Below are 22,746 nucleotides of genomic sequence, written 5' to 3'. Positions count from 1 at the left end.
GTCCAGTTTGGCCAATGTACAAAGCAGAGGGGCACAAGTCAGATATCAGGAATGAATCATATCGGTGGGTTTTCGGTATAGGGTGGTGTTAACGTGGCCATCGCTTATTTGTACTGTGGTGTCTAGGAAGTGGACCTCCTGTGTAGATTGGTCCAGGCTGAGGTTGATGGTGGGGTGGAAGCTGTTGAAATCATGGTGGAATTCTTCCAGGGTCTCCTTCCCATGGGTCCAGATGATGAAGATGTCATCAATATAGCGTAGGTAGAGAAGGGGCGCGAATGGACGAGAGCTGAGGAAGCGTTGTTCCAGGTCAGCCATAAAAATGTTGGCATATTGTGGGGCCATGCCAGTGGGGATGGCCACGTTAACACCACCCTATACCGAAAACCCACCGACCGCTATGCCTACCTTCATGCCTCCAGCTTCCACCTCGGACACACCACATGATCCATCGTCTACAGCCAAGCGCTGAGGTACAACCACATCTGCTCCAACCCCTCAAACAGAGACCAACACCTACAAGATCTTCACCAAGCATTCTCAAAACTACGATACCCACACAAGGAAATAAAGAAACAAATCAACAGAGCCAGACGTGTACCCAGAAGCCTCCTGCTACAAGACAGGCCCAAAAAAGAAACCAACAGAACTCCACTGGCCATCACCTACAGTCCTCAGCTTAAACCTCTCCAATGCATCATCAGTGATCTACAACCCATCCTGGACAATGATCCCCCACTTTCACAGACCTTGGAAGGCAGGCCAGTCCTCGCCCACGGACAACCCGCCAACCTTAAGCATATTCTCACCAGCAACCACGCACTGCACCATAACAACTCTAACTCAGGAACCAACCCGTGCAACAAACCTCGATGCCAACTCTGCCCACATATCTACACCAGCAACACCATCACAGGACCTAACCAGATCAGCTACAACATCACCGGCTCATTCACCTGCACGTCCACCAATGTTATATATGCCATCATGTGCCAGCAATGCCCCTCTGCTATGTACATTGGCCAAACTGGACAGTCACTACGCAAAAGGATAAATGGACACAAGTCAGATATCAGGAATGGCAATATACAAAAACCTGTAGGAGAACACTTCAAACCTCCCTGGCCACACAATAGCAGATGTTAAGGTAGCCATGTTACAGCAAAAAAACTTCAGGACCAGACTCCAAAGAGAAACTGCTGAGCTCCAGTTCATTTGCAAAATTGACACCATCAGATCAGGATTAAACAAAGACTGTGAATGGCTAGCCAACTACAGAAGCAGTTTCTCCTCCCTTGGTGTTCACACCTCAACTGCTAGCAGAGCACCTCACCCTCCCTGACTGAACTAACCTCGTTATCTCCATACTGATTTATACCTGCCTCTGGAAATGTCCATTACTTGCATCTGAAGAAGTGAGGTTCTTACCCACGAAAGCTTATGCTCCCAATACTTCTGTTAGTCTTAAAGGTGCCACAGGACCCTCTGTTGCTTGTAATAATGATGCCACTTCATGTAACATGGGTAGGGGCTGGGAAGAATCTTTTGCTTATCTCACTAAGAGAGTCCTGCTTTCAACCTAGACCGCCCCCAGCTCATGCTTGTCATCTTGCTTTCTCTCCTGCTCCTCAGTTCTGGTTCCCTTCCCTTCCCTTCCCTTCCCCATCTGTATCTCTTTGGCAAGCTGCCTGTGTCCTGGCCTCAAACTCTGGTGCTAACACCCCTCTGCTGCTTCTGGGCCCTGTGATATGGCTGCACAGAAGCAGCAATGCAAAGAAGAAATCATTAAGTACTTGTTTGCTTTAGAGTGGCTCTGCTCTAAATAGCTAAAGTTACATTTTTAATATCCCCCAATGGGAATTGGTCTTCATTGCTGTTGGCTCTAGTTACATCAGTATCAGAGATTGTTAATCATTGCTGGTGATGGAATGGCAGTATCAATGAAAGACATTAGTTACCATTCTTGAGTAAAGGTATGGACAGGGTAGTAGCCAACCCCCTCCAGCAATACCTGACTTCCACCAGTTTCCTAGAATATCTAGGAGTCGATTTCAGTGGGATTTAGGCACCTAAATACCCTTGAGGACCTGTGCCTCACTCCCTCCTAGACTTCAGACATGAATGTGGCAGAGCGATGACCCTGAGTGCTCTACTGTGAGATTTCCTTATAATCCCAGGCAAAGGACAAACATCCATGCTAATACTACCTGTTCTACGAGCTGCCTTTAACAGAGTCACCCAAAATGACTGAACTGCCGGCCCATCTATGTGGCTTGGCAGGGGTCAATGGAGCTGCATTAGTTTTTCATATTTGATTTAGACAAATCCCAGAGGATTTGCTCCTCTCTGACAGGATGTAGCAAAGGGTGCCACCTTAACACGACCCCCCCCCCCATGGCTAGATGTGGCACTACAGCTCCTTTTTGTCTCATTTCCCCCCACTATCCTTCAGCCTCCTCCAGCTATTGGAGTGCCCTGATCCTCCAGCCAGACCACTCTATAGAGTCCAGCCTCTTCCGGAGCTACAGTCCTACTGTAACATATACAGAAAACAAACCTTCAGCCTAGCCAGGCTCCGCAGGCCAGCTCTTCCTCACAGGCACATCATCCAAGGCTCCTGTGCCCTCAACAACCCCACTGTCCGGGGGCTGGCACATGCCTCCCCTCATTCAGGGGTTCAGGCTACAGCTCATCAAGTTTCCTGCCTCCATTCAGGCTTCCAGCTCAACCTGAGAGTAGCCTGTCTGCTTCCCAGAGAGAAAACAATTGGCGTACTCAGCTGTTTATGAAAATCCCCTAGGTCTTCCCCAGCAGGGTCTGATAACCAAGGCTATGTCTACACACCGAGCTAGGAATGTGATTTCCCCCCCCCCTCCTGCTCAATTATGCATATGGGTGCTAGCCCCTATTGAGCTAGTGTGAGTATAAATAGCAGGGCAATCATAGCAGCAGCAGAGGCACGGCTGAGCTGGGGAGAGTACAGACTCACCTGAAACCAGCTCAGCCATGCCTCTGCTGCTGCTACCGCTATCGTAGCTGCTCCGCTATTTATACTCATGCTAGCTCAATGATCAGAGGAATCACACCCTTACCTCTTAGTGTAGACATAGCCCAAGTTGAGCCACCTAATCTACAGCTGATCAGGACCAGTTGGGGGAGGGGTAGCTGATCTGTCACAGACTGATCCCTTAAGGGCCAGCCAGCATGTGACACAACCCTTATGCAGAGTCCCACAGATCTCAGTCCCATCTCCCTCTCCTATTCAACATCTGTGTCAGACAACATGGGGAAATTGTGAGATGCTATTGGTTTAAATGCCAGTAATATGCTGATGACATAGCTACTGTATACATTTATTTTCTTCAGGATCAGGAAGTACTGTCATCCAGCTGTTAAGGTGTCTGAAAAGAATAAAAACGTGGATGAAAAAACAGCTGGCTCAGGCTAAATGCAGGAAAGCTTGAGGTGACCCTGGTAGAGGGAATAGAGAAGCACCGATTCCTTGGAAGGCACCTGTCTTTTGGTTGTTAAAATGGTGGGCAGCCTCAGAGTCTTACTTGACTCCTCTCTACTACTGAATAAACAAATAGCAGTAGTGGCCAGAAGTGATTTTCATGCTCCCCACCAAAAATTTTCACAGCAAGGAGGCTGTCCCTTCTCTTCCTGAGCACAAACCTTCCCATAACAGTGTATGTCTGTCTCCTCCAGACATAACTGCTGCATTTATTCAAACTGAGGAATTTTGTGAAAGTCATGTGGTAATGTCAGCTTGGCCAATATGTAGCAACTTTTCTCCTGTAACAGATGAGATCATATCACAACAGTATTCCACGACCCATGCTGGCTCCCCACTGAACTGCAGATCGGCTCTGTGATACTGAACCTCATCTTCAGAGATCAGCTGCTCTTTCCAAACCACACCATAAATCCTATAATTAACAGTGCACAGGATGCAGCTCTTGGGTGCTGGAAATGGTTTTGGGTGGATGACCCATGGTTTGGGCATTTTTCTACCATTGAAGAGCAGGATGAATTTGTGTCTTGTCTTCTCATTTGATTCTATCCAGGTTCTTGTACCACACCCATTCCTTTGGCATTTGAATTTATTTTCCATTCAAAATCAAGGCATGCATCTAGCTGTGGAAAGGGGTATCTTTCCTTCCTTTAGATATCTTTTACCTGTAATAACACACGGAAATATGACCCAAATGATGGAGGATCAGCTAGTAATCTAACAGCAGTTATATTTATACTCCTTGGAGGAGGGATAGCTCAGTGGTTTGAGCACTGGCCTACGAAACCCAGGGTTATGAGTTCAATCCTTGAGGGGGCCATCTGGGGATTGCTCCTGCTTTGAGCTGGGGGTGTTAGACTAGCTGATCTCCTGAGGTCCCTTCCAACCCTGACATTCTATGATTTCTTGAATTTGGTTCTTCAATACTCGTGTGACAGGTGCATTAAGACAATGTAGATAGGGAAAGAATGTAATATGAAATGCTACAATGTCACCTTTGCAGACACATTTCCTTGTATAAAAGTGCTTTTATGTTTGGGAATTTTGTGATGTCAGCTATAAATTGAATGAAATTAAACAAAGAAAAAACAGGCTGAATAGTAATACAAAAATCCAAAATGCATTTGGAGCTATTAGATTTTGTAATAGTCTCCCAAAGGGAGGGATGGAAGCTCCATTACTTTAGACACTTAAAAGTAGACATTACAAAATGCTAGAAAATATATTGTAGAAAAGAACCACGTACCTTGGTAAAATAATGGACTAGATTACCTATTAGGTCTTTTCCAATTTTTATTGCCTATGATTCACCTCATACAGTCATTTGGCTAAAGGAAATGAGAGTTATGTGAAGCTCACAGTAATTAAGTTGTCCTGAACTGGTGAACTAGTGCATCAAGAGATAAAATAACCACAAAATAAAATGCATTCAGCTCTAAAACTACTTTATTTATATTTGTAATGTAGAGCAAGAATGCTGCTAAATTAAAATATTTTCTTGAATAAATTTAATCAGTGTGCAGACAGTCTGATACTGTTCATTTTCAGATCCTTCACCCATTGTTGTGGCCATTCTTTTTTTTTTTTTAATCTCTTTACTGTCCACTATCATCTCTAACTTCTGGCACTGCATTTATGAAGAATGGCCACTAGAGTGCTGCAGGTATCCACTCAAGTTGAGCTTCTGTACCTTCACAGTCATTTTATCAGCTGTAGATAAACAGCCATACATTTTACATAAGGAGTTGATTTCCTGCAAACTATATATATGTAAATAGTTTATGGCAGCTGTGTATCTATTAAGCCAGCTAATACCTGAAATCAGTGTGAGTGCAGGGGGAAAAAATCTGGTCCCTTCATTTACTGGGATGCCTGGAAACTGCACTGTGAATTAGAGGAAGGACAAATACATCATCATCCCAGTGTGCTGAAAAAGATTATGAAGTAAGCATTTTTTAATCTCTGTGTGCTCTCTATCTAGAACTCTATTGGTAAAGCTATCAATAATTGATGGTGAGTGTTTTATTAGTTAGCTACCATTGAGGCACGGTAGACATTGTGCAAATAATGGGGCAGCAACACTGAGTCGCCAGTCAGAGATGACTCAGGTAATATGTTCCTTGTTTTGAAATGAAATGTAAGGTACTTAGATGCCATGGCTGTAAGCCCAGCATCCATTTCTGAATGAATAAAAATAAAACTACACAGTAGAACCTGACCGATTCAGTCTGCACACATGAAAATCTGCATTAAGGGCCCAATCTTGCTCCCCCTGAAGGCAGTGATAAAGGTTCCAATGACTTCTGTGGGGCAGGATTTGGCTCGAAAGTCAGATTTCCAGGTGTGTAGTTTAGGGGGAACAGATCCATAATATGATGTGGCTGTGCAATGTGCTGAGCCAGAGGAGGTGATATCCAGGTTCCCAGAGGTAGTCCCAAGTCACCCTATGGCCCCACACGCAACAGTGGCTAACCCTTGGGACAGGATAACTTATGATGTGTCTTCCTTCCCAGTGTTTGTTCCTCTTTCCTTTTTAAAGGACATACCTGGTTCTCAGCTGGAACTGGACACCGAGTTCCTTCCAACTTCAAGGCAGCTTTAGGGGTGTCGTTCGGAGAGCAGTGAGTCTGACTCTGGCTCCCCATCTCATTAGCAGTAGGGAGGAGCAGAACTTGTTAGTGATCCTGTGTCAAGACCCAACACATGCTGCGGAGAAGCCAGGGCATGATACTATGCTTTCTCATTCCCCTAGAGGGAGCACATCTCCTGCACTGGCTCTGTCCCGTTACTCACTACAGTGCAAACCTCTTCGGTAGGGGCAGGCTGAGTCAGAAATGGGTTGTAAGGCAAGTGTGGCAAAGATGTTCCTGTCCCCAGTCTGTTGGGTTTGAGTGACTGTAAAAGAGCTATTTAAAAAAATCATTCTCAAGCTAACTTAAGACAAGGCCAGAATGTTACTGAGGGGGGTGGAAAGGAGACTGAAGGAAGCTTTGTCAGCTAGAAACCATTATCATGGTGAAGAGGAAAAGGTAACTGCTCCAAGCTTGCTCCGGGGATTCTGTCAGTTACAGCACTGCAAAAGGAAAGGGCTGTTGGGACAAACAGTCCCTTCACCATCATTGCATTTCTTAATGTAACTCAGTGAGAAGAGCTGGCATTGCAAAGCACCATTGCAAGAGTAAGCTAAGAAATACTTGTAAACCCCTGGAAGAGGAGGAGGGCTGAGGTCACTGTAGCTATGACTAGCAGCAAGATGGACAGAAAAGAGGAATAGCAAAAGAAAACTGAAACAAGAATAATCTCACACATGCACATGCTTTCTGTGCAGCCAGGAAAAAAGGAAAGAGTCGAAAAGGGAGAAATAGCAATTTCAGTTTAAGTAGGGAAAGGCTGTAATTCTCTTGCCTTTCTCCTTGGCCTGCTATTAAATTCCTTTTTATTTCACACTCCTGTATCCCACATCAGCAGTGTCAAACTGTGTTGTAAAGTTAATGAAGAATGTGGTTTTAAAGTGTTTGATCTTTAACATATCTTCTAAAGACTTTTATATGCCAGGAATTTCTAATCAAATTGATAAGTCTTTTATCAACCTTCCAATCTTTTTCAACCCTTGCCTCTTTTACGAAGCTGAGTCTGTATGCCAAAATCAAAGACCACTCTTGGAAAGTTTCAGAAATTCCATAGAGCTATCTCAAACACATGGATTAATACAGGGTTTACCTAATCACCCATCTGGAATTAATCCATGGAAACCTGAGAGAAAATGCTGGCGCACACAGTAAACCAGAATGCCAAATTCTGCCCTCATGTAGGTGTATATAAACCGATTGTCTACATAAATGTCACCGTAACAAGTGACTCATAAATATTTATTGTTAGAATTTGGCCACTGGTGAGTTTTGGATTTTCAACGGTTTCATATTTCTGGGCATTAAAAAAATATTATTGACAGACAAATCACTTTACATCCCAGAGAACAATCAAAGGCCCTGATCTTGTCATGGAATGTGCACAGGTGGATATCACATGCACACACAGTCACTCTGAAGTCAGTGGGATATCATGTAGGTATAAGGGTCCAGGTCTGTGGATTTCTTTGCAGGGTGAGGGTTTAAATGAGGACCAGCTCACCTACTGCTGCATTGAATAAAGTTTTGGGTGTTGTGGCTGATTGAAATTGTATTGCATATTGCTGAACACTTCCATCCTAGACACTCTAAGCCAGTGTTTCTCAAACTGGGGCCGCCGCTTGTGTAGGGAAAGCCCCTGGTGGGCTGGGCCGGTTTGTTTACCTGCACCGTCCGCAGGTCCGGCCGATCGCGGCTCCCACTGGCCGCGGTTCGCCGCTCCAGGCCAATGGGAGCTGCTTGAAGCGGCGGCCAGTACGTCCCTCAGCCCGCGTCGCTTCCAGCAGCCCCCATTGGCGTGGAGCGGTGAATCGCAGCCAGTGGGAGCCGCAATTGGCCAGACCTGTGGACGGGGCAGGTAGACAAACCCGCTCGTCCCACCAGGGGCTTTCCCTACACAAGCGGCAGCCCCAGTTTGAGAAACACTGCTCTAAGCAAACCTCTCACTGGCAAACCTACTATTAGGCAACCTGAGAATCAGAGCTCCATCACTACGAAGCTTGAAGGGGGTGGAGGGGCATGGATAGAAGTAGCAAGAATGTTCACAGTAGAATCTCATGTCTTTTTAAAAACTTCAGGCCTCACTGAATTTTTATTCTGATAGCTGGATAAGGGACTGTGGGTTCGACCATGCATGCACAATATTTACTTTTGTGAAATGTCATATTATGAAAATATATGACTTTGCCTGCTATAACTTTAAGTGCCTGGACAATCTACTGTCCTGCAGGATGGAGCAGCATTCAGAGAAATCTATTTGTCATCAGTTAAGCATTTCAAGTGTATGTGCTATGCCTGTGTCAGTGGAGTGGGGCAAGCTTATCTTTTGGGCTGTATCTGTTGCTAGAATTGGGATTAGTTTTGATCTGTGTTGTACCTTTTTATAGTTAAAGAAGATTGGTGTATAAAGTGAGGGAGGGCTGAAAAGATTAGGGCTTGGGCATAGAAAGGCCTCCTCCATCAGCAATTGAGATTGTAGTTTGATGCATGTTTGGAATCAGATGCCTTTAAAATGTCTTTATTCAAAACTTTATTTTCTTCTGTGCATTTGGAAGCTTTTGGAATTTGAAATTCTCAGCCCCCTGAAAAAAACAGAAGCTAGCCCAGATTTGTTACTTCTAAATGCTGTGTATGTGAGCAAGCTTCTGATTATATGCATTTGGCAAACTAAAGCTAACCCTGAAAAGTAACACACTATGTAGTACATCTGTTACCGTACACAAAATGGGAGAAAGAACAACTTCCTCAGCAAGGGTGAAATTCTCCCCTGTGCAGAGGGCTAATTTGAGGCCTATGCCCTACTTAAGCTCTCAAAATAGGACTAAAGTGGTGCACTGACCTTTTAGTGGCGCTCTACACAGGGGAGAATTTTGCTCTAATCACAGTAGCAAGTAGGAAGTGCATGGGGGAAAACTGTTGCATGAACTGAGAAGGTGCCTTGAGGAAAAAAGAAATACCAAGAGTCAGTTTTGATTTTTGAGATAACTGGAGTTGTTAAGAAGACATCCAAATGAAAATTGGCAGATGTTAGAAAGATTTAAAATTAAAATGGGACCTTGTGGGGCCACAATTCTATTTGTTTTGTTTTTTCCTGGGGGAAGGGGAAGGGAACTGAAAATCATGTTCAAATTCAACTACCACCTCGGTGCTGATGAGTCACAGATCAGCTTCTCTATTCCAGAACTGTCTTAGATTTCTGTCCAAAGTAAAATCTCAGCCAGTCTCTCTGACATCTCATGGATGTCTAGCCATCAGCTCAAGCTCAACCTGGCTAAAAGACAACTCTTTATCTTTCCCCCAAGCACTCCCCACTCCTCCTTTCTCAATCATGATGGACAACACCACCATCCTGCCTGTCACTCAGGCCTGTAACCTGGGTATCAACTTCAGCATGGACATTTCTCTCTACGTTTCACATCCAGGCTATATCAGAAATTGCAAGATTCTTTCTACGTAACATTTCTAAGGCATGGCCATTCCTATACATATATACAGCTAACACTCTTGTCCAGGGTCTCCTCATCTTGCGTCTCAATTACTGCAACATCCTTCTCTCTGCCCTCGACAAATAAACTCATGTTCTGCTCATACTCATTCAGAATTCTGCTGCAAAGATAATTTTTGTAGCCCACTGCTTTGACCATGTCTCCACTCTTTTTGCATATCTCCACTGTCTTCCCCTTCCCTACTGCATAAAACATAAACTGCTTGTCTTCACTTTCAAGGTACTTAATGACCTATCCCCACTGTACCTCTCATTCACTGTTGGAATGTCATCTCCTGCCTACAATTGTGATGCCAGCCTCCTTCACCTCTTTGTTAAATTTCAAACAAACACCTTCATGCTTTTGCCCAAGCTGCTCCTCATGCTTGGGGAGGAGCTCCCTGTAAACATTCACAAAGCTACCACATTATCCATCTCCAAATCCCTCCTTAAAACTTTCCTTTGCCATGATGCCTACAAAAACATAATAGTTATACTACTGGTGTGCTGAGACCACTGCCTGTCATGCTGACCAATAACGTCTTATTGTTTCCTTGTACAAATAATAAATAAAAATAAGCATAATATCTGTATGTGCAGATACTCCTATGTTCTCTGAGCAAAGAAATGGTCAGTTCCTAAGACACAAAGTGCATAGCTAAGCATTTGTGTGGTGAATACAAAACTATACTTGCTTTGAAAAATGTGCATCATTCATCAATGAATAATACCAGCAATGCCTTCGGTTTGGCAGAGTTTATGCTTCCCCTCTTGTGCTGGTGAGATACATGCAACACAGTCATCTTGGGATGCCAAAAGTGTTGAGTAATTTGTATCAGGGGAATTTATTGGGCCTAAAAGGAGTGTGTTTTTAAACTAATACGGTTCAACTTTGAGTGGTCCTAAAGATGTAAGTGTGATGATTAGCTTGTACAATGGCAGGTTCATAATTTGTTTTTGTTCTAAACTGTGGAAGGAACAAGAGCCAGGATTCTGTCAAACATCTATAGCTGTGATACAGTAATTACAGAGAAGGCCTGTTGGAGCATTGACCAGCATCTAACCTGTTAACATCTTGTACAAAAATCATTTATTTGGTCTTGAATTGGCTCCCATTGAAACCAGCTCAGCTTGGGAAGGATTCAGTCTCTTGTTCACAGGTATTTGACTGATGTGGGTGGTTGGCAGTGAGCTATTTTATTTATCCATTTTGAAAGAGGCAGATTTGTATGCATTTTTGTTACATTATACACAGATGCCCCAAATGATGAGAGAAATAATTTTCATATTTTTTTAAATATATAAATAAAATGCTGAATGAATAATTAGGACACCATTAGAAGAGAACTTAGAGGGAGATAACAAAATCTAAGCCCTCAAAACTTGCAAGTGTTAGAATAGGCTCTTGTGAGAGATGGCCTTTTCTTTTTCTTCAGTTTTCCTATGGTCTTTAATGAAATTTAATTTGAAGACCCAGGCCAAGAGTTTAGGGCAGAGATTTTCTGAGAAGTTTAGTAGAACTCAGATGAGTTTCCTTCAATCTTAACTTTTTGTTTTTTAAAAGGTTGCAAATGAAAACATGATTGTAAACCGGCCAACAAGCTGTATTGAATGTGGATTTCCTGTTTGGAAAGGAACAAGATTGAATCAAACTCTGATCCAATCCTAACCTTTTCCGGCTGCCATCCAGTCCCTGTCTCATTTTCTATCACTCTGCTCTTATTAGTGCTTTCTTCTGTACCAACAGGCCCGATCTAATTCTTAACTGGTTCAATACCCTCTGCTGATTCCCATGATTTCATTCCTGAACTAATTGTACTCTGTTTGGTTGTGCCGGTCTCCCTAATATTCGAGCACCTATACGTCCAGTGAGCCTCACACTCATTGTAGATCCTGAAATCCTAATTATATTTTCACTTAAACCAGTTTGCATCTGTTTACCTCCATTAGCTTCAGCTGAGTTACTCCAGACTTATACCAGCCTAAGTGAGGGCAGATTGAAGACTTGGGTCCCTACATCAGAGTGAAATCAAAATTCCATTTCAAATACTGGAGTAAATATGCAGATGCTTATATCAGCATGTCCAGATAACTTGTATCCAAGAGTTTTAAAAGATATGTCTTAGAAGGTCACTGGACCATTTATGTTGAGCACTGCAGAAGTTCCAGCGACTGGGAGAAAGTTAATGTTGTACCAAGTTTTTAAAAAAAGAAATCTGGATGACCCAGGTAATTATAGTCCTGGCATCGATCCCAGGTAAGATAATTGAGTGGATGATGAAGGACTTGATTAATAAAGAATTAAAGGAGGGTAATGTTAATGCAAATTAACATGGGGTTATGGAAAATGGATCCTATCAAACTAACTTTATCAACCAGACTTATAATCTTATCAAAAAAGTATAAAGATAAGTGTTGATTAAATATATTTAGACTTCTGTAAGCTTTTTGACTTGGTTCCGCATGATGTTTGGATTAAAAAAACCTAGAATGATATAAAATTAACTTGGCAAACATTAAATGGATTAAAAACTGGCTAACTGACGGGCCTCAAAATGTAACTGTAAATGGAGAATCATCATTGAGTGAGTGTGTTTTCAGTGGGGTCTCGCAGGGATCAGTTCTTGGCCCTATGCTACTTAACGCTTCTATCAATGACCTAGATAAAAACCTAAAATCATCACTGATAAGGTTGCAGATGATACAAAAATTGGGGGAGTGGTAAATAATTAAGAGGACAGGTCACTGACACAGAGCAATCTGGATTGCTTGGTATACTTGGGCTCAGGCAAACAATATGCATTTTAATATAGCTAAAAGTAATTGTATACTCCTAGGAACAAAGAATGTAGGTAATTTGGGATGGGGAACTCTATTCTGGGAAGCAGTGACTTTGAAAAAGATTTGGGTGGTTGTGTTGGATAATCAGCTGAACACTGAGTTCCCAGTGTGATTCTGTGGCCAAAGGGTACATGGGATCCTGGGCTATATTAACAGGGGAATCTCGAGTAAGAGCAGGGAGGTTATATCACCTCTATATTTGGCATTGGTGCGACCGCTGCTGGAATCCTGTGTCCAAATCTGGTGTCCACAATTCAAGAAGGATGTTAATAAACTGGAGCCACAAGAATGACTGAAAGATTAAAAAACATGCCTTACTGTGATAGACTCAAGGAGTTCTATCTATGTAGCTTAACAAAGAAAAGGTGAAAGGGTGTCTTGATTACAGTCTATAAGTACCTACACAGGGCACAAATATTTAATATTCAATTTAGCAGAGAAAGGTGTAACAAGATCCAATGGCTGGAAGTTGAAGCTAGAGAAATTCAGCCTGGAAATAAGGCATATATTTTAACGGTGAGAGTCATTAGCCATTGGAACAATTTACCAAGGGTTGTGGTAGATTCTCCTTTACTGGCCATTTCAAATCGAACTTTAATGTTTTTGAAAAAGCTATGCTCTAGGAATTACTTTAGGGAAGTTCTGTGGCCTGTGTTATACAGAAGGTCACAGTAGATGAGCACAATGGTCCCTTCTGGCCTTGGAATCTATAAAGTTTTTTGACAATAGTGATGAAAATTGGAACAGGCACGATGCCAGCATATTCCTAAGTTGCCTTTTCAGCTTCCTGCCTATGAAAGGCAATTGGTGATCCAGGCCTCAAGTCGGTAAAACATTTAATCATCTTCTTAATGCTTAGTTTTAAGCATGTGCTTAAGATCTTTGTGATTCTGGGACCTAAAATAAAATATATATTGCAAGTAAAATAACTGAAATATTTTCTGTCCTGTTGTTGGATATGTGATCTTTTTCCATTCTGAGGCATGCTAAGAAGCTCTTTGCTCCAAAGAAGAATGGGTTTGATAAGCTCTGCTGACCTAGTGAATAGAAATGAGAGGTTCAGCTACTACCTGCAGAGGCAACAGCATTTTCATAATCTGTCTGACAATAACAGTTGATCGTGCAGTCACCTCCCCAGGCTGGTGGTTGGTATGCAAGGTCAGAAGAGCTTACTGTTCACAATAAACTCTTTTCCTGACTTTCCTTCTGCCATTCTAGAGAGCTTGAGCCCAATTCACTGTTGTCATAGTGCCCCTTTGCGCCAGCCTGTTTGGTGCCCACAGGGCAGATGGAATCCTCTTCCCCTCAGAAATACTCCTGGTAAAGAGAGAACTCTTACAGGCACAGAGCCACTGCTGCCTGCACAGCAGATCTGAGCAAACGAAGTGTTCTGGGGATTAGGCAGGGTGGCGGTGGGCTAGAAGGCTGTTGGAGCCATTCAAATCTCACAGGAGCCTCTGAAACAGGTACACCATGGGCCCCACGAGCCCCACAGGCCTTGTACAAGGGATGTGTACGCTGCTTTCCTTCTCTTTCTACCTGGTGCCAGAGCAGGAATGAATGTGGCTCTTAGAGCATGTCTACACTTGCCTTAAATCAAAGCCATGTGTAGGGTAGGTGAAACTACATGGCACATCCACACTCTCTGCTGTGGGTAGCTACACATGGCAGTGAAAAGCTCCAGCAGTGAGGCGGCAGTAGAGAATGGCTTCAGCAGCACCTCATTGTCACTAGAGAAGGACACCACACTGTTAAAAATAGCAGTGTAGACATGGGAGTTACTGCTTTGGCATGTAGAGAACTGTTCAGGGTATATATGCATGTAGGGTGCCCTGTTCTACTCGCTTAAGCAGTGCCTCACCATCTACACCGCTATTTAGACTTGTGCTGGCTGGGCGTGCAGTGTCTGTATTCCACACGCCACCATAAGTGTAGACCTACCTTTAGTTTTTTTATTCCATTAGCAAACATGTCATCAGGCTTGGAGATAAAAGAAAAACCCCCAGAGAGTCAAAGAAGAATAAAACAAGCAAACAGCTTGAAAGAGACCTGGACCTGTAAGGAGGGAGATTCTCTGAGACCCCAGCTGGGGAATGTTGCTGCCTCCTGAGCTCTCCCAAGCTAGGGAGAAAGGACTAAGGTAAAAATGGGCCAGCTGGGGTAATTGGTGAACAGCTGAACTGAATTAATGGTCAACAAGAGGAGCTGTGGGTTTGCTGTCCTGAGGAAGAAGAAACCTGTCAGGAAATTCTCTTAGTCATAAGGCCTGGCAGGATCCTTGAACCTAAAGGGGAGTTTTCTGAACTCTGAGAGAAATGTGGGTGGATGACTGCAGAGCCAGGCTGTACCACCTATTACCTCTAAACATTGCTATCGTTAGTCAGCTGCTTTCTAATAGGTGTTATGGTAGAAGTGGGTCTTCAGAGATTTCAGTGAAGAAAAAGGGAATCAACTGAGGTAATTGATGTGTCATGCATTTGCTTATGTAACTAAGAATATGTGCATGAAGACTGGCATGAAGAACTCAGCAGTAATAAAACAGGAAGTTTTGTAGCACTAACCTAGGGTAACAGAGTACCTTATGCTGGCAATGTTTTGATGGTGATAAAATGCTGATCTGCTGAATAAAAAGAGGGCTAGAGAACAATAAGTTTCTTTGCAGATGTGTCTGACATAAAATGCATTTCACTGAACTGCAAACTTTGCAGCCTCCTTTTATTCAATCTATTCCTGGGGCCACCTGGAGGCAACACATCTTTGGAGAGTTTTGTAGAACCAGTTATTGCACTTGTAAAAGCCGTCACTGTTTCTACAAGTGATGCCTGTTTATCTGAAACTAGGACCAATCTCCTAACAGGACACTGTTGCAAGTTTATGATGAAATATTTTTAAATAATTTAAAAGATTTCAGAGACTGAAATTTGACAGGGTATTTGACTGTTGACTTCCCTTGGCAGCAGGAGGGAAGGGGAGGGGGACATGACATTCTTGGCAACCCTTCTCCCTCAACTAATGTGAGGAGGGGAGACAACAGCAGTCCCCTAAGGCTATCCTGAGAATACAGGGTCTGCAAAGATGGCTTCAAACTGCTTCTGCTCCCTCCTTTCCAATTCTGTGGGGAAGAATTCAGAATGGGGCCCATTGCGTACTGTTTTTTGGTTACACCTAATACTTAGGGCCTTAATATTCAGAATTAAATCTATATTTTTGCTCCAAAATCAGTAGCTTGATGGTCTTTCCTCCCTTCCCCCTGGGTGCTTAATCAGCCACAACTCCTGTTGATGTCAATGGTTGCTGTGGTTATGGGTGAAAATCAGGCCATTTACTTAGGCAGCCAAGTTTGAAAATATTGGTCTGATCAGATATGTTTAGCTGTAAATCTATATGTAGATCTCTATGTATTTCCAAGGTGGAAAATTAACTACAAAATTAGGAAATAACTAAGTTTTTCCTAATGTCCAACCTAAATCACCCTTGATACAATTTAAGCCCATTGCTTCTTGTCCTATCCTCAGAGGTTAAGAAGAACAATATTTCTCCCTCCTCCTTGTAACAACCTTTTATGTTCTTGAAAACTGTTATCATGTCCCCCCTCAGTCTTCTCTTCTCCAGACTAAACAAACCGAATTTTTTCAATCTTCCCTCATCGGTCATGTTTTCTAGACTTTTAATCATTTTTGTTGCTCTTCTCTGGACTTTCTCCAATTGGTCCACATCTTTCCTGAAATGTGGGGCCCAGAACTGGACATAATACTCCAGTTGAGGCCTAATCAGCACGGAGTAGAGCGGAAGAATTATTTCTCATATCTTGCTTACAACACTCCTGATAATACATCCCAGAATGATGTTTGATGTTTGCTTTTTTTGCAACAGTTACACTGTTGACTGATATTTAGCTTGTGATCCACCATGACACCCAGATCCCTTTCCGCACTACTCCTTCCTAGGCAGTCATTTCCCATTTTGGATGTGTGCAACTGATTATTCCTTCCTAAGTGGAGTACTTTGCATTTCTATTAATAAAGTCATTTATTAATAGAAACCATTAATAAATAAAATATTAATTATTTATTAGATAAGTGAATCTATTAATGAATAATTAATAATTATATTAAATAGTAATCAATAAGGTCATTTTTAATAAAAGTCACTTTGCATTTCTATTAATAAAGTCGAAATGTACTAGTGAGGCTAATATACTTCCATATTATTATGGTCCCCCTTGAATAGCAATAAATTATCATTATGTTTGCCTGAATTTCACTTATAAAAACCTTTTTATGGGGGTCTTTATCTTGGCCACAAAATTTTGCTGTCACTAAAGGAGGGAAGTTTGTTTCCATTAAAAATATATATAAATGATAGAAAAACAAATAAAACTTTGTGATGCAAGGGAGTAAGAGGTTTATGGAGTTTGGTTAAGTGCTTGTTTTAGTTCTTCCATGTCATAGTGCCCATGTGGACTCCTTGTCTGAATGAACTGAAGAAGAATTTTTAAGGGGTTTCAAGGGGCTATGGGTCCATCCCCACTTATGACACAATTAGCTTGCCTTCTCAGGTGGGGAGAGTGAGTCACATGACCATCAATCAGGCCTCTACCTTATTTAACTTAGAGGCCTGGGGAAAAAAGCTGCAGAGTGAAAGCAGAGTCCTGTAGAAGACTTGGAGATAGCAGGAGAGAAAAGGACTCCCACTAAGTAGGGCTGGGAGGGTCTTTCCAAGGTAGACGAGAGACTAGAGTCCAGAAAAAGCCCTGATGGTTAGGGAATGGTTAGTTCTCTGGTAAAGAATAAGAAAATCTTTGTATAAGTAGCATTAAGTCCAGGAGGGGTGGAGGACCATTTTGCCTTATGATGTACTTGGACTCCCCAAGGGGAAAAGCCTGGAAAGTAAGCCCTGGAAACAGAGCTGTGGAGTTCCCTTCTTCAAGAGAGAGGTTTTGGGGCCTAAGTGGACACTGAGAACTGTGTGAAAGATTACCCCAGAGGGGGTGAATCTCATTTTTATTACCTTGGACTGTGGAGGTTTTAAGGAGACTAAGAAGGGGAAACTGAGGCAGGGCTGCTGCAGAGCCATCCCATGCTGTGAGGGGGGGCACTAGAAACAGTGACTTGTAATAGAGCTTAAGTTCCACTAGTATTGGGTTTCCAGTAAATAAGCAGCAAACAGGGCTCATGCAACCCCTACCTTCATAATACACAATTATTTTTGAAGTAGAGAGAGTCCCGCCCCCCCTTGGCCCCCGGACTCTAACAATGGAAAAGGGCTCCCTACATAATGGCATTTTGGGGAAGAATGGCCACTCCTTTCAAACAACATAATGACAATGGGAGGGTATCACCTTGAGCATTCATTACTACCAAGGAAAAATATTAAATATGTGGTGTTGCTCATGCTAAGCTGAGATAGTGCTATGCTTTTCCCTTCCTTAGGCTGCAGAGGGAGCTACTCCATTCCTGTGGCTGATGGCACTAGGCAGAAAGGAATGCACATGAGGAAAAAGATGATTATGAAGAATAAGAAGCTGTTTATTTTAGGTACTTTCTATGATGAGGGGAACATATGTTTGACCACCTCACCATCTTCAATGTATTTATCCCCACAACAGCCTTGTGAAGTAGGGAAATACTATTATCTCCATTCCAGGAGCTCAGTCTAGTTATCTTAACAAAGGGAAGGTTAATGGGCAACTTAATCAGAGTTTATAAGCACCTGCAAGTGGAACAAATATGTGATCAGCTTGTCAATCTAGCAAACAAAGGCATGACAAGATCCAATGGCTGGAAGCTGAAGCTAGATGCCTAAACTCACTCAGCACCTATTTTTTCGGATAAAAGTTCCCTTTGCACCTATGTTTCTGCCTCTATGCTCATATCCTGCTGCCTCCCTCTAGGTGTCCGGACACCTATCTCCCAGGTATGCCCCAATGCATTTCACAAATGAGGCAAAGCTAGGTGTTCAGCCGCCTAAGTGGCATGTGGGGCCTGATCTAGTAGACATTCTCAGAGGCTGCCAACTGGATTGGGTCATATTAAAAATCTGGTAGGAGGAGGAAGTGGTGCTTACAGCTCCCAGTGGCTGGAGCACTCACCTGGGCTATGAGAGATCTGGGTTCAATTTCCCTTTCCTTCCCTGCCTGAGTAAGGAGAAGGAAGACGCCTGCTTAAATCCTGCCTCTCAGGAGAGCACTCTGACCATGGAGCTATGGAATATTTTATAGGGCTGCCTCAGTCTCTCTCATTATTTATTTAGTGGAACAGCTTCAACAGAAGAGTGGTTGGAGCAGGGGTCTGGACCACCTGAGAGGTAGGTGCCCTAACCACTGGACATGTTGCAGTGACTTGCATGCTGGGATAGCTGCCCATAATGCACCGCTCCCAATGCCGCTACAAGTGCCGCAAATGTGGCCACGCCCAAGCGCTTGAAGCTGTTAGTGTGGACAGACTGCAGCGCTTTCCCTATTGCACTCTCCGAAGGCTGGTTTAACTCAAAGAGCTCTACATCTGCGAGTGTAGCCGTGCCATATAGTCTATTTGGCCTTGTACCTGCCCTTTGCCAAGGGGAGAATTTCTTATCTCAAAGCACTGACCCCCTTGCTCTTGTAGCCTGGCTGTATATATCTTAGTTTCATAGAGTTTTCTGTTTTACCTTCTATATTTCAAAGATCTTTCTCCCCTTGCTGGGTAGGGCTGACAATATCTGCCACCTGCTAAGGTTTGTGGAGCTCAGAAGGCTACAAATATATGGTAAATGACTTGGCCTCTAAGTATTACATATTCTGCAGACAGTGGAAAAGAAGCAAGAGAAAACTTATCTTGCTAGCACATTCAGGCTTGCATATCTTGCTTGTAATTCAGACCTCTGAATTCCTGCTAAAACACTCTATACTTGTTTACAGCAGTTTCTGTAGGATGCTAGCTAATTGGTACCATCAGTAGGGCATGTAACAATTATTTACGGTTTCTGTCTGTTGATTTCAGTGGAAACAGAAGTTGTTCATGCTGAGGTTTTACTGTTGGCTGTCAAAATATAGCATGATATTAAAAGAGCAAAGGTTAATTATGCATTCTTTTGAATCAGGTGCTTATAGTAGTTAGATATGTAGTTTGCAGACATAGCCCAAGCAAAGTAGTATAATATCACAGTATGAAATCGTCTTGTAAAATTCCATGTTGTTTTTGTTTTTTAAGTAAGTCTGATACCAGTCTAAGAAATTACAGGACCAAAAAATAAAATTATTTAACTTACAGACTTGAAACTGGTTTTCTGCTTCTAACAATTAAATTGAAACTTTTAGGAGAAAAACAATGAATGGCCATCAGTTCTGTTTTGTGGGGTATATTCATGGCATCCCACCCTAGAACAAGAAAGTTATATTCTCTCTCTTTACTTTTCTGGTGGAATATCATGTAGAATATTGCATTCAATGCTGGGCATTGAAATACCAGAAAGATGTACACCAAATGGCGGAAATTCAAAGACCAACAAAAATTGATGTATACAGAGAACATTAAAACCCCAAACCCTAAATAAGTCTTGGATAAATTATGATTAATGCTAAAACCCTTGCTTACTCAAAATGTCACGGATTTTGAGTAGCCACTGTGCCAGATTACTGGTCACAAATGAGGAAAACATGAGCCTGATTTTTTTCCAAAGGTGTTGAACACCCCCAAATCTAGCAGAAGTTTGTGGGAAGTGCAATTTCCAGGAACTCTGAAAAACAGGCCTTAAGCCTTTAGTGTTTGAAGGTGGTAAATACTGTGTCAGAAAGGAATTGTTAATTAAACTGGACCATAACTAGGAGTAATAGGATTAAACTAAGAAAAGGCAAATTTAGCTGGAATGTCAGAAATTAACATTCCAGTTGTGAAATCTGCCTTTAATAATATTCAAGGAATTATTGCTATTCCTTTTCACAGCTTGCCATGTTTTTCACCTGTCTTTAGTCTTTTACTATCTTTTCCAATACTAGATTGGTAAACACTTGAGGACATACTGTAAAGAACAATTCTGAGTTGACGGCAAATGGACAAGATAATCTATAAAGCCCCAATCCTGTAAAATACTCCATGTAATGGACCCCTTCCCTTGTGTGAAGTCCCATTAAAGTCCAGCCGTGTACAGGATCAGAGTCTTAATCTGTTCTATGACTAACTTTGATGGTGCTCTGAATTACAGTTAAAGAGCCTGGGGCTTCATGCTGTGTATTCACAAAACTCTGTGTAGTCCATGTAGACTAGGGATTTAAAATGTTATCAGACTCTTCTCTCAGTTGTTCCTCTGGACAAATTCTCCCTCATCCTGATTGGTGATTTACTTCAACCCACACCTATCACTTCATAAGAGTGAATTATTTCACCCTCATTCCACCTGCCCTCCACACTCCACTCCTTCCTCCTTTTCTCTCCTTGCTTATCCCCCTTGTCTCCCAACCTTCAGTGCTCCTTCACTTCCATTTAGTTAATCCAACAAAGCACTCAAAATTTAAAATAATAACACAAAACACAGCATAACAAAAATATTGTGAGACTGGCATGATATTTGCCACCCATTGCAGTGATTGTTGTGCTTGTATTTTCTATCCCTTTTCCTCTCCACTCTCTTTTTGTCTTTTCTAGTTGGAGTGTAATCTCAGGGAAGGGACAGTCTCTTGTATGGTGCATAATGGGCTCTGATCTCAAAGCACCAATGTGCTACAAATAGTTAAGAGCACTAGCGCTATAAAAATCTTGATCTAAATCCATTATAGAAACACAATCATGGGAGTCAGTTTGGCCATGAAGGTAGTCTTAAATTTACAATAAAGTTTTCGGGTAACTATCTAGCACACTTCTAATGCAACATAAATAACTCTATATGGGGAGACTTTCAAAGGCACAACTGGCAGTTAGCTACCCAAATCCAATTGAAAGTTAATGCTTAAATGTCATTTGTGCCTCTGAAAATCTCTCTCTTAGCTCTCATGTTCTCATGCAATTCTTCTACAATCCAAAATCTACTAATTTTCCCAATTCTGATTATTTCAAGTCAAAAACCAATCACTTATTGTTTGTAACATTTTAAATGGGCTCAGAAGTGATTGTTTATATGGAGACTTCAGTAAAGAATGTTTTGTTTTTTGACTTTCAAAAGTATCATTGTGTAGATGAGTATCCCAATATATTTTTGTTCATATTCCAAAGTAAAGAAGCTGTCTCATATTCCTCCTGGACCATTTTTTAGTTATATGGTTGACATTTCAGCATAAATAAAACATGAAAAGGAACATGAAAGGTGCAAATTAGGATCTATAATAGCTCCAACAAATACATTAATATAATATTCTAACATTATTATTCTATATGAAAATCTCTTGAAGATAAAAAGGGTTCGGTCTATAATATAAAATATAGACATCTTACAATTGCTTAATATAACATGATGCTTAAAATGAGTGCTCTCTCAACGCTTCAAAAGTAGCAACTAACTAAGAAATACTTTAAATGCAGAAAATCTAAAAGTTTATTCATTCTATTACAAATCCTCACATGAATAAATCATACAAACAGTTAAACAAAGCAGAAGTGTTTGGAAGTTTAAATGGTCTCAGCTTAAAATTGTAGGTCCCACCTAACTTTTTTCTAGAAGCTCTCAACAATTAAGTGCATTTGAGAAAGTTTCGTTGTTTGTAGTATTTCTGAGCATGAATTTGTGTAAGGGAAAGGGATGGCTCTTAATGAAATGATCTTCCCACTTTCCCCACTGCAGCATCTTATGTCCTAACAGCAGCCCGGGTCACTCATGTATGAAAGGTGACATCCTGGCCCTACTGGAGACAATGGGAGTGTTGCTATTGGCTTCAATAGTATCAGGATTTCACCTGCAGTGTTTGTTTCATAGAACTGGCTTAAGCAGCAATCGGGTCTGAGAGCCTCTAAGGGTTGTTAACAGAGATTTTTCTTGGTGTTTGAGAGGCAGCTTCGATAATCTACACATGAATGTTATTTGCTGTCTAATGTCTAAGGCAGGGATCGGCAATCTTTGGCACGTGGCCTGCCAGGGTAAGCACCCTGGCGAGGAATGTGCTGGCCGCCGCTTCCCGCCACCCCCATTGGCCTGGGACAGCGAACCGCGGCCAGTGGGCGCTGCGATCGGCTGAACCTGTGGACGTGGCAGGTAAACAAACCGGCCCAGCCCGCCAGGGTGCTTACCCTGGCGAGCCGCATGCCAAAGGTTGCTGATCCCTGGTCTAAGGGTATGTCTACACCAGAAACACTACAGTGGCGCAGCTGCAGAGG

Source organism: Emys orbicularis, chromosome 3 (genome assembly GCF_028017835.1).
Source record: "Emys orbicularis isolate rEmyOrb1 chromosome 3, rEmyOrb1.hap1, whole genome shotgun sequence".
NCBI lineage: Eukaryota > Metazoa > Chordata > Testudines > Emydidae > Emys > Emys orbicularis.
Note: the sequence above shows the minus strand (reverse complement) of the source record.